This window comes from Neomonachus schauinslandi, chromosome 13 (genome assembly GCF_002201575.2).
Source record: "Neomonachus schauinslandi chromosome 13, ASM220157v2, whole genome shotgun sequence".
Classification (NCBI taxonomy): Eukaryota; Metazoa; Chordata; class Mammalia; order Carnivora; family Phocidae; genus Neomonachus; species Neomonachus schauinslandi.
The window spans coordinates 92197191-92206439 of NC_058415.1; the positions used below are offsets into that span (position 1 = coordinate 92197191).

Genomic DNA, 9249 nt, shown 5'->3' on the forward strand with positions numbered 1-9249 from the left:
GGTGCCCTCCACGGTGGCCCCCCACCCTGCACGCCGCCCCCTCCATGGCGGTGGCCCCCCACCCTGCACACGGCACCCTCCACCCTGCATGCGGTGCCCTCCACGGTGGTGGCCCCCACCCTGCACACGGCACCCTCCTTGGCGGCGGCCCCCCACCATCCACATAGCGCCTCCCACGGTGGTTTCCACTGCCCTGCTGGGGGAGCCTTCCCCAGCCTGTCATCCTCGCTTCTCTTCCCATTCATCTTGCCAAAACGCCTCCTGTTTGCTACCTCGTCCCTGTCTCACAAACACAGGGTTTCACTGTTTACTAGGAATTTCCATGACACATTGTCATTTCATGCTTAAAAAAACAAAAGCACCCACTGCCCAGAAAAAGTATGTAAGAAAATGAAGAACTGCCCTAAGGGCTAACACTGAGCATTTGGTAGAATCAATGAATAATCAAGTCAGACTAGGAACAGGGGAAAAAAACGGAAAGAAGGCACTCCAAGATGTTCGCTATGGTTTGGTTTTCATGGTGGGACTTGGTCTGACTTCTTTGTTTTTCAGATTCTTCTTACTAAGTCTGTCTCACGCACAAAAGCGAATGCCCCCCCCCCCCCCCAGCGTGCAGGGTGCTGGCAGACACTGTCTTGTGCGCGTGCACCCTGCGGCTACTTGGGCTCTGCTCGGTTTCCACCTTCCTGGAGTCCCCAGTGTAGAGAGGCTCCAAACAGCACTCTGCAGAACAGACACCACAGGTCATGATGCTGCAGGTGACGGTGATCCTGACCAACCCAAGACCACGGCGGCACCAGCCACACTTTAATAACCCTCCTGAGTCTGACACGGCGCGAGAGACAGTGTGAACACACTGGCTTCCCTCGTGGAGGCAAGAACGGCTGTCAGCCCTGCCGTCAACAACCCGCAACCCCCAAAGGCAGCATCAGGTGCTGCTATGCCCCTGAGAACTGGAGGCTGTCAGGCTGTCTGGCACCCATGCCCCAGGCTCAGACTGCAGCCCCAGATCAGAGTGAGGCCTCGAAAGCAGCTCTGCAGCCCCCCTCCCCCGTGACTGTGTGACGCAGCAGTCACGTCCACGCGCCCAGCTCTGAGCACACGCAGGATAAAGTCTGTGTCCCCGGGCAGCCGCCAGCAGCCAGGCTCCCGCACCCCCTCCAGACCTACTGTGCTGACTGGGCTGCTTGCTTTCCAGGCAGAAACCCCCACCGCCCCCCGCTGGGCCCCAGTATCCACCAGCTGTTCCCACCTACCGTGTTCCCATGATAAGAAAGAAAACATTCTGATCAAGATTGAGCTATGTGATTCTTCAAATTCTAACCTTGTTGGAAAGGGCCCCACGGGGTGGCCTAGCCCTCGGCAAGGCATGCACATCTGCAGGCAAGATCACCTCCTGTGTGTCCTTGGAACCTTCCAGATGGAGCCCCTCACCGCACTTGTACCCTCATCTCTTCCTCATTCGCTCCCCCCCTCCCCGCAAGCCCAGAGACAGGTCCAAGCGCATTTCTGCCCCAGGACCTTTGCACCTGCTCTTCCTTGGGTGGAACACACTTTCCTCTGACTTGTACTTGCTGCTTTATTCATCGATTTCAACACAAATGTCACCTCCATAGGGAGGCCTGCCCTGATTCTCTGCCCAGGCACAGTTAAAATGGCAAGAAAAGCTCCCCACCAGTCTTGCTTCCAAAACAAAGTCAACTACACGGTACTTTACAAAGCTTTCTTACCTAATCATCTACTGCGGAAGTCTGCTGGGTGAAACAGGCAGGATGTTACAGATGAGGAGGCTGAGGGTCAGAGAGGCTAAGGAACCTGCCCAGGGTTCAGAATCAGCTTGCACCACCATGTCACAGGCACATGGCGCACACCCAACACGAGTGTGCCAACCTGTACATTCTCAAAGTGCTGCGAGGGGCGCCTGGGTGGCTCAGCTGATAAGCATCTGCCTTCGGCTCAGGTCATGATCCCGGGGTCCTGGGATCGAGCCCCGCATCGGGCTCCCTGCTCCGCGGGAAGCCTGCTTCTCCCTCTCCCACTCCCCCTGCTTGTGTTCCCTCTCTGGCTGTCTTTCTCTCTGTCAAATAAATAAATAAATCTTAAAAAAGAGTGCTGCGTGCTTCTCCCTCTGACCCTCCTCCCTCTCATGCTCTATCTCATTCTCTCTGTCTCAAATAAATAAATAAAATCTTTAAAAAAAAAAAAAGAGTGCTGCGAATGTCTCCCTTTATCCTACAAGCTCCAGAGGAAGACACTCCCTCCTTCAAATCCAGCCTGCTCCCAGCCATGCAGCGCACACACACGCTCCTCCAAACCCCGCATGGTCACGTGTGGAATGAAATCAACCACTTCATCAAACCACTTCCTCAACGAGCCTCTGCACGGTGTGTTTCCTTGTTAAACATACAGAAAACCAATTCCTTAGAAAAACAACTTCTCTTTGTCTCGCCAACATATTTTCTACCGCCCCTCCACCCGACTGGGGCCCTCTCTGCACAGGCAGGAACCGTGTTCAGTGGGCGTGAAGCCCCACCCTGAGCCACACGTGCAGCCCAGCGGCGGCGCCCCGCACAGCGACACGGCACAAGGGCTCCTTCCCACTCCCGGCGCCCTTACGGCTCGCCCGGAAGACACGACGCCGTGTGCTCTACAGGGGCGGCCGCGTCACCTCTTGCATCCTGTGCCGGACTCAATGTTCTGAAAGCACTCTGACCCATGTTACCCCATCTAAGCTTCATGCCCAAGCCTGCGATGTGACTGTCACCACTCCTACTTTACAGGCGGGAGAACTGAGCGGCAAGGCCCCACAGGGTAAGTGCGGGGCACCCAGTGCTGCCTCCCTCACCCTGGCCTCGGGGCCGCCCCAGCCCCAAGGAGCCCTCTGCCCGTGAGCCGTGCCATCCTTTGACTCGGAGACAGTAACTAGGAAATTGTCGCTTAGCGTCACAGAAGCACCGGGTGGCTAACGGTCCTCACCTCCTCTGCCCCTTCCTCTCCACGACATTCGTGACACAGTTAACCTGAGCAATGCTGTTCCAGCTGATCCCCACGCAGGGCGAGCCACGCTGCCGGCTCGGCGCTGACGATGCACCACCCCAGGGGAATGGGGGGAGTTCTCTGCCTGACAAAGGGGATGCCTGGGTAGAGAAGCAGGGGATGGCGCCGAGGCAGGCCGTGCTGGCGACGGGCACCGGCAACTGCAGCGCGCTGGGAGCCGTCCGGGGCAGAGGCCGCCTCCACCTGCCACGTGCCTCCACGTGGACGGCAGCCAGCTGGGACCCGGCCACAGCCCTGAGAGGACCCTGATGGCTCCCCACGGTCTTGGGAGCAAGGCCGTTCTCAACCAGTCCGGGCAGGCCCCCCGCTTCTCCTGGCCCTCTAGCCCTGATGTGTTTCACCCCCACCCCGCCCCCAACAGCCACACTACGCGTCCTCCTACGTTCTTCGTAGGTCACGTCCTGGCGAGTCCTGGCGTCTGCCCCCTTTACTGTGCTCGTCTCCATTGGCCTTCCGGGTGTCCCCAGGGTGGCCTGGCCTGTCCCAGCACCAGCAGGCACATCTGGAGCAGATAGATGGCAGGCAGTGCCGGATGACATGAGGACACCCGTCTGCAGGCTGATCCTGCAGCCCACATCCTGCTCTGCCTCTCACCAGGTTTGGAGGATCTGGGCAACTTATCAGTCTCGGTGCCTCAGGGCTCCGCCCATAAGACAGAGAGGCCAGATAACATCTCCCCTCTAAGAGGGCCCTGAGGACAGCCAGCCAGCATCCCGCTCACGGCAAGGCTGGTAAGCGCCTGCTGCTAGAATGTGTTCTGAGCACTCACCAGCAGGGCAGCAGGGGACCCCCACGCTCACGCAGGCCAACAGCAAACTCCCAGTGACCCTCCTGGACGCTGGCGACTGACCAGGGTCCCAGAGGCAGGGATGGGAGGGGAGACAGCCCCAGGTGGAGATCAGCAGGCAGCGGGGGGAGGGGAGGAGAGGCCAGCATGAGTGGCTCTAGAGTCAGGGGCTGGGCCAGTCCTGCGAGGCTGCGGGTCTCGGGAGGGACTCAGACACACCTGCAGGGTGAGGAGTGAACATCACTCTGACCAGCAGTGTGGGCTCCTGGTGGCAGAGACCACAGAGTGGTTGCCACCCCCCATCTTGGTGCTCACAAATACCCAGGCAAGGCAGCCTTCCTTGGGCTCTGGCAGCCACATTGAGCCAGGTCAACACAGCTCCTCTTCAGGTCAGTCTCCAGCCCAGCACCCGGATTCTGGGTAGACAGAGTGTCCTGACCCAGCCTGTACTCCACAGCTGGTCCAACGTTCACATTCGGCCACCACTCTCGGGCCCCACGGACTTTGGAGGAACTGGGCACAGGTCACCGGCACAGTAGCAACATTCCCCTCGAGGTCCCTGGGGATTAGGGCCAGGGTGGAGGGTGGCTGACCCATCACACGTTGAACCCGAGCCCTCCCCACACGCCCCACCCAGCCCAGGCAGTACACATCCCCTGCCTACTTGCTGTCCCCACTCGGGTGTCCCAGGCACAACCTCCCAACCGCAATGGAAGGAGGCCTCTTGGTCCTGCACCTCCCCTGCTCCCCGGAAGCGGGGAGCCAGCTGTCCTCCCAGGGGCGCTGGCTGCTTTCCCAGGTGAGGAGCAGTCGGGGCAGCTGGGCTCGGGGGAAGCGCACGGTCTGGGCTGCAGATGCCGCCACAGGGAAACTGGAGGTGGCCCAGGCTGCAGTCACCAACTCTGGCTTTTCAGCCTCCAAAGCTCCTTCAACTTTCCCAAGCACCTGGGAGGTGGACCCCGCCTTTTGAAATAGGGCACAACTGCTGGTGGCTTAAAAATGAAAAAGATAAAGGAAAGTCTTGGCTGCCCTGGGTTTTACCCAACCGCTTATCCTCATCACAACGGTGAAAGGGCCAGAGTTACAGTGTTACCCAAGGAGAGTGGGTGCTGGGCGCGCCAGCCGCCGCACTGTTCTGCAGGCGCTCCAAGAACACTGCAGGCCCAGGGGGCTTCCCTTTGCCGTCTCTTGAGACACCAGACGCTTGGTACCTTCGGCAGCGTGAGGGCTCCAGACCCTGCATCCACCCGCGGCCAGTGTCAGGGCCTAATTTCCAAAAAGCTAGAGGCATGACTCGTACAAACGCAGGACAAACAGGCATCAAAGGTGTTCCCGGACTGAGCACGAAGGAGCAGGTCAGGGGCACACAGACGGAGCACCCGACCCGCCAGGAACAGCCACTCCGAGACAAAGCTGGCTAACGCCCAGGAGGGCAGGAAGTCCCTAACCACGGGGGTGCCCTTTTCCACCAGACAGGAACTCTCTGTTCCTCCACCAGATGAGGTGTACGAGTTACGCTGTAGCTTCTGAATCAGAACCCTTAACCAACAGTGAGCACGCCGGGTCCAACACCAGTACGTACCCCCGAAAACTAGCCCCTGGGGGAGCCCGTGACACCAGGCCACGATGACAGGGGAGAGGACACGCCAGCCCTCTTTCTCCATAGTCCCAGGTTTTAAATAAAGTTTCATTAACAGCAGGATGTAGAAGAAAACTAGCCCAGCGTGGGAAGCGGCCCAGGGCAGGGACATCGGCTGTGTCCTGGAAACATACCTGCACCTGCCGTACTCCCACGAGGGAAGACCTCTCACTTGGCGGGCTTTGACCAAAAACCATCTATCCAAAAATGCCATACTGCCTAGAATGCAGCCTTTCCTCCTGTTCACCAACTGGAAGGTCAACGCTGCGAACCTGTGCTGCTGTGGAAAGACAGGCGTCAGCGCCCCTACGGTTCTTCCCCCCGGATCTGCTGCCCCAGGTCCGTCAGCGCTCCCCGGAAGCGGCCAGCCCTGGTGGGGCTCGCTCGCATCGTCCCAATCCGACCCTGGGCAGTCTCTGGCCCTGGGTTCTCCAGGGAGCAGCCAGAGATTTTTTAACATAGAAACCAGATCATATGACCGCCTGCTTAAAACCGCTCTTCCTACCTGCTGTTCATCCAGCCTCCAAGCCTGGAGCCCCGGGCTCCACCTGCCGCCTGACCCATCGGAACCTCCCCCGTTCTCCACCAGAGAGCCAGGACGGCTCCTCGCAGTCCTCTGGACGCCGGCAGTCCTGCCTATCTCAGGGCCGTGGCACCGGCTGGGGCGTGCCCCTCATCTTCTGAGTGTCACATGCCACCCGAGGCCTTCCTCTGCCACCCGGTGCCAATCCAATCATTCAGTTTATTTTCCTAGGACTTATGACCTACAATTAGCCTCATTTTGTGTTTCTGTTCAAGTCTGTCCCTTCCTCTGAGGCACAGGCTCCACCTGGATCTTCCCCGTCTTGTTCACTGTTTCTTGCACCTACCAGGGCCACACAGAATGTACTCAGGACAAGTTCCAGCACTGACGGGGCGAGGACAGCGCCACACGCCAGCGCACAGAGGCAGCCGCCGGCCCCAGCTTCTCGGGACAAGCTCCACTCCAGCCACAGCACGCCCGCCCGCCTGCTCGAACCTGGGCCCGCAGGCTGAGTGGAGGGGCGGGCTGACACCTCACCAGGCCTTTGTCCATCTTGGAAAGGAAGCCTGCCTGCGCTAGGCGGGAAGGCTTGTGAGGAAAGCAGATGAGGAAGAATTTCAGTTACAGAGACACCAGCAGTCACTGCACTGGCAGATGGAGGCATTCATGGAAACACAAAAGAGACAGTCTATTTTATCAAATAAAATGCAAACTATTTCAAAGGTTTAGCTTCAGGGTACTTGCCTCATTCAACTTGTGCCCTCCCCTCCTCCTGCCTTTCCCACCTGTCTAGATCCCACCATACAAAGGACAGAAACACTCTAAACCAAATGCAAATTGCCTGCTTGGGCAACAATGTCAGGCCACCCCCAACCAAACCCAGGGGTAAAGGGCACCAGCTGGGAGGCACAGTGGCCTCCAGGGGCATCCACAGAAGGAGTCTGCAAGCCACGCTCTGCTCTGCTCCCAAACCTGCCCATTTTCAGTACCACAGGCTTAAAAAAATACCTGTCAAAGACTTGAGCTTCTATGTAACAGCAAACTGAAATTTATTTCAAGTTTACCCTTCAAGCAACTCTATTCTTAATGTATAGGATTAAACCTCGTACCACTACTTGCCAAGTTCTAATAAAATATATTTATAAGTCTGATTTGTAGGCAAGCATCAATTTGTCCTAGAAAATGATTACAGTATGGAGTCATTCCCCTCCAGGGTTGAAGAGGGTGCAAGAAGAGGGTTGTCTGGAAGGCGGAGCTGCAAGGGGGGAGGGGTTCTCCCTCAAGGTGAAGCCAGTGTGGTGAGGTTTGCATGTTCCCACCACCGAAGGTCGAAGGTCGCTCTTCCACCCCCACCCCCACCCCCGCAGGCCCCTTCCTGCTTGAACAAGGTCTTTTTAGACAGGCTCCAAGTTCAAGTGCAAGTTTAAGCTATACAGGCCTGGGTAGGGGCGCCTGGGTGGCTCAGTCAGTTGAGTGTCCAACTTGTGATCTCAGCTCAGGTCATGATCTCAGGGTTGTGAGTTCAAGCCCCGTGTTGGGCTCTGCGCTGGGCAAGGAGCCTACTTAAAAAAAAAAAAAAGAAGATATATAAGCCTGGGTAGAAATTAAGCCCACATAGTGACGAGCAGAGGCCAGCACCAGTTATGCAGAAGTTATTGGAGGTGGCTGGAGAGTCCCGGCGTGCTTGGCTCAGGGTCTTCTCGGAGCGGAGGTGGGGTCTCTGTGGTGCTCCTAGCCTAGCGCTGGGTGCAGTGGGTTAAACCAGCTCTACACATAGTCTGGGGCAGCCGTTCCAGAGCACTTGATGGAGCACAGCCGTCCCAGACGCAAGCGTCTCTCCTCGTGAACTGCTGAAGCCTCGCAACGCTGCCATGGGGAGAAGGAAAGCCCCGAGTCCCCCGGCTCCTCGCCAATCTGGGCTCTCGCACTTGGAGTCACTGAGCTTGGCAGTGCCGCAGTGGGGCTCCTCTGGCCTCGGTCAGCGTGGAGTCCGGGCCTCATGGGCATGTCTCACTTGGGCTAACCACAGCTACCTGGGCAGGGGGTGGGGGGCACAACAGGTTTTCCTGGGCCCCTAACAGGTGGACGTCACCCCTGCCTGCCTCCAATCCTCTGTCCACCCTCTCCAGAGTCCAGGCAGACTCCTGGCAGCCTCCCGGGGCTCCCCACCTTGCACACCCCTGCAGGCGCACTGACCAGTCGCTCCCGCGGCCATCGGCACCCCTCCCCCATCAGCCACCACGCCCACCCACCCCCACTCCCTGCTCGAACATGGGCCCATGGGGAACACCAAGCGGTCCTAGCTCATCTCCAAGAGGCCTGCAGCCTAGCCAGGTGGGTGGGAAGACCAGACTAGGTGGTGAGTGAGGAGCTCAAGGGGGGCAAGCCAGAGTGGACTCTGGGCAGCAAGAACGAGCACCTGCCTCACGGCCGCCACACATTTAGCCGTGGGTCCTGGAGCCACACAGCCTGTCTCTCAGCTGTGTGACCCTAAGTGAATGACAGCCTCATGCGGCCTCCGGGTGTCACCATCCACAACATGGGTCGCACCAACACCCCCTTGCAGGACAGGAAGAGGAAGCGTGTGCTGGACGTGACTGCCCGCCAAGTCTCGGGCTCCCCTTCGACCTCATCTAGAATTCCAGGGGCCGCTACAGAAAATCTGCCCTGCTTCCACAAGACTGGAGTAAATGCGAGACCCGTAAGAACAGATGCTGAGGCCTCGGTGACCCTGACAGGGACACTCCTGAGTTGACCAAAGTTTCTGCAGAGATACTTCAGAGATAGCTCAGGGGCGGCAAGAGGAGGTGGCATCACAAACCGAGCTAACACCACAGCTCCGGGCTAGATGATTTCCAGGAACACAGCAGGGCTTTGTTTTGCAAAGGATTTAGAAGTGACTGCCCTAAGCCAGATCCACATAAACACTAGAACAACATTTGGCTACACTTAACAGTAGACCTTTTGTTTGTTAAGCCACCTTACAAGGAAAAACATGTATTTTCAAAATCTTGAAAATGTCAGCGAAGTGCTAAAGTTCAATCTAAATCTTTTAGAAAAACAAAGGTACCCCTGAGCTGTGCGTAGACAGGGCTTGCAGAGCTGGGAAGGAGGAGCCCCACTCTCTGCAGACCACCCCTCACTTGCTGTCCCTTCTGAGCAAATGCAGAGGCCCCTAAGGCAGCAAAGGTGGAGGGACAGCAGGGGAGACAGATGACCCCCCCCCCCCCCCCCCCCCCCCCC

At 58.0% G+C, this 9249-nt stretch overlaps 1 protein-coding gene across 3 annotated transcripts in view; it reads right to left on the bottom strand.

The window, feature by feature from the left end:
- The window catches only part of QSOX2 (quiescin sulfhydryl oxidase 2), a 24351-nt gene extending 18674 nt beyond the window's left edge, over window positions 1–5677 (bottom strand). The window contains exons 1-2 of one of the 3 annotated variants that reach the window (XM_021691003.1): window positions 3440–3466; window positions 1731–1751 (exon numbers count right to left, since the gene is read on the bottom strand). The gene's annotated coding sequence lies outside the window, so the exon portion shown is untranslated. Of the gene's footprint in view, window positions 1–1730; window positions 1787–3439; window positions 3467–5617 lie in introns of those variants that run through there. The other 2 variants (XM_021691001.1, XM_021691002.1) reach the window with 2 other exon arrangements.
- Window positions 5678–9249: the final 3572 nt, after the last annotated feature.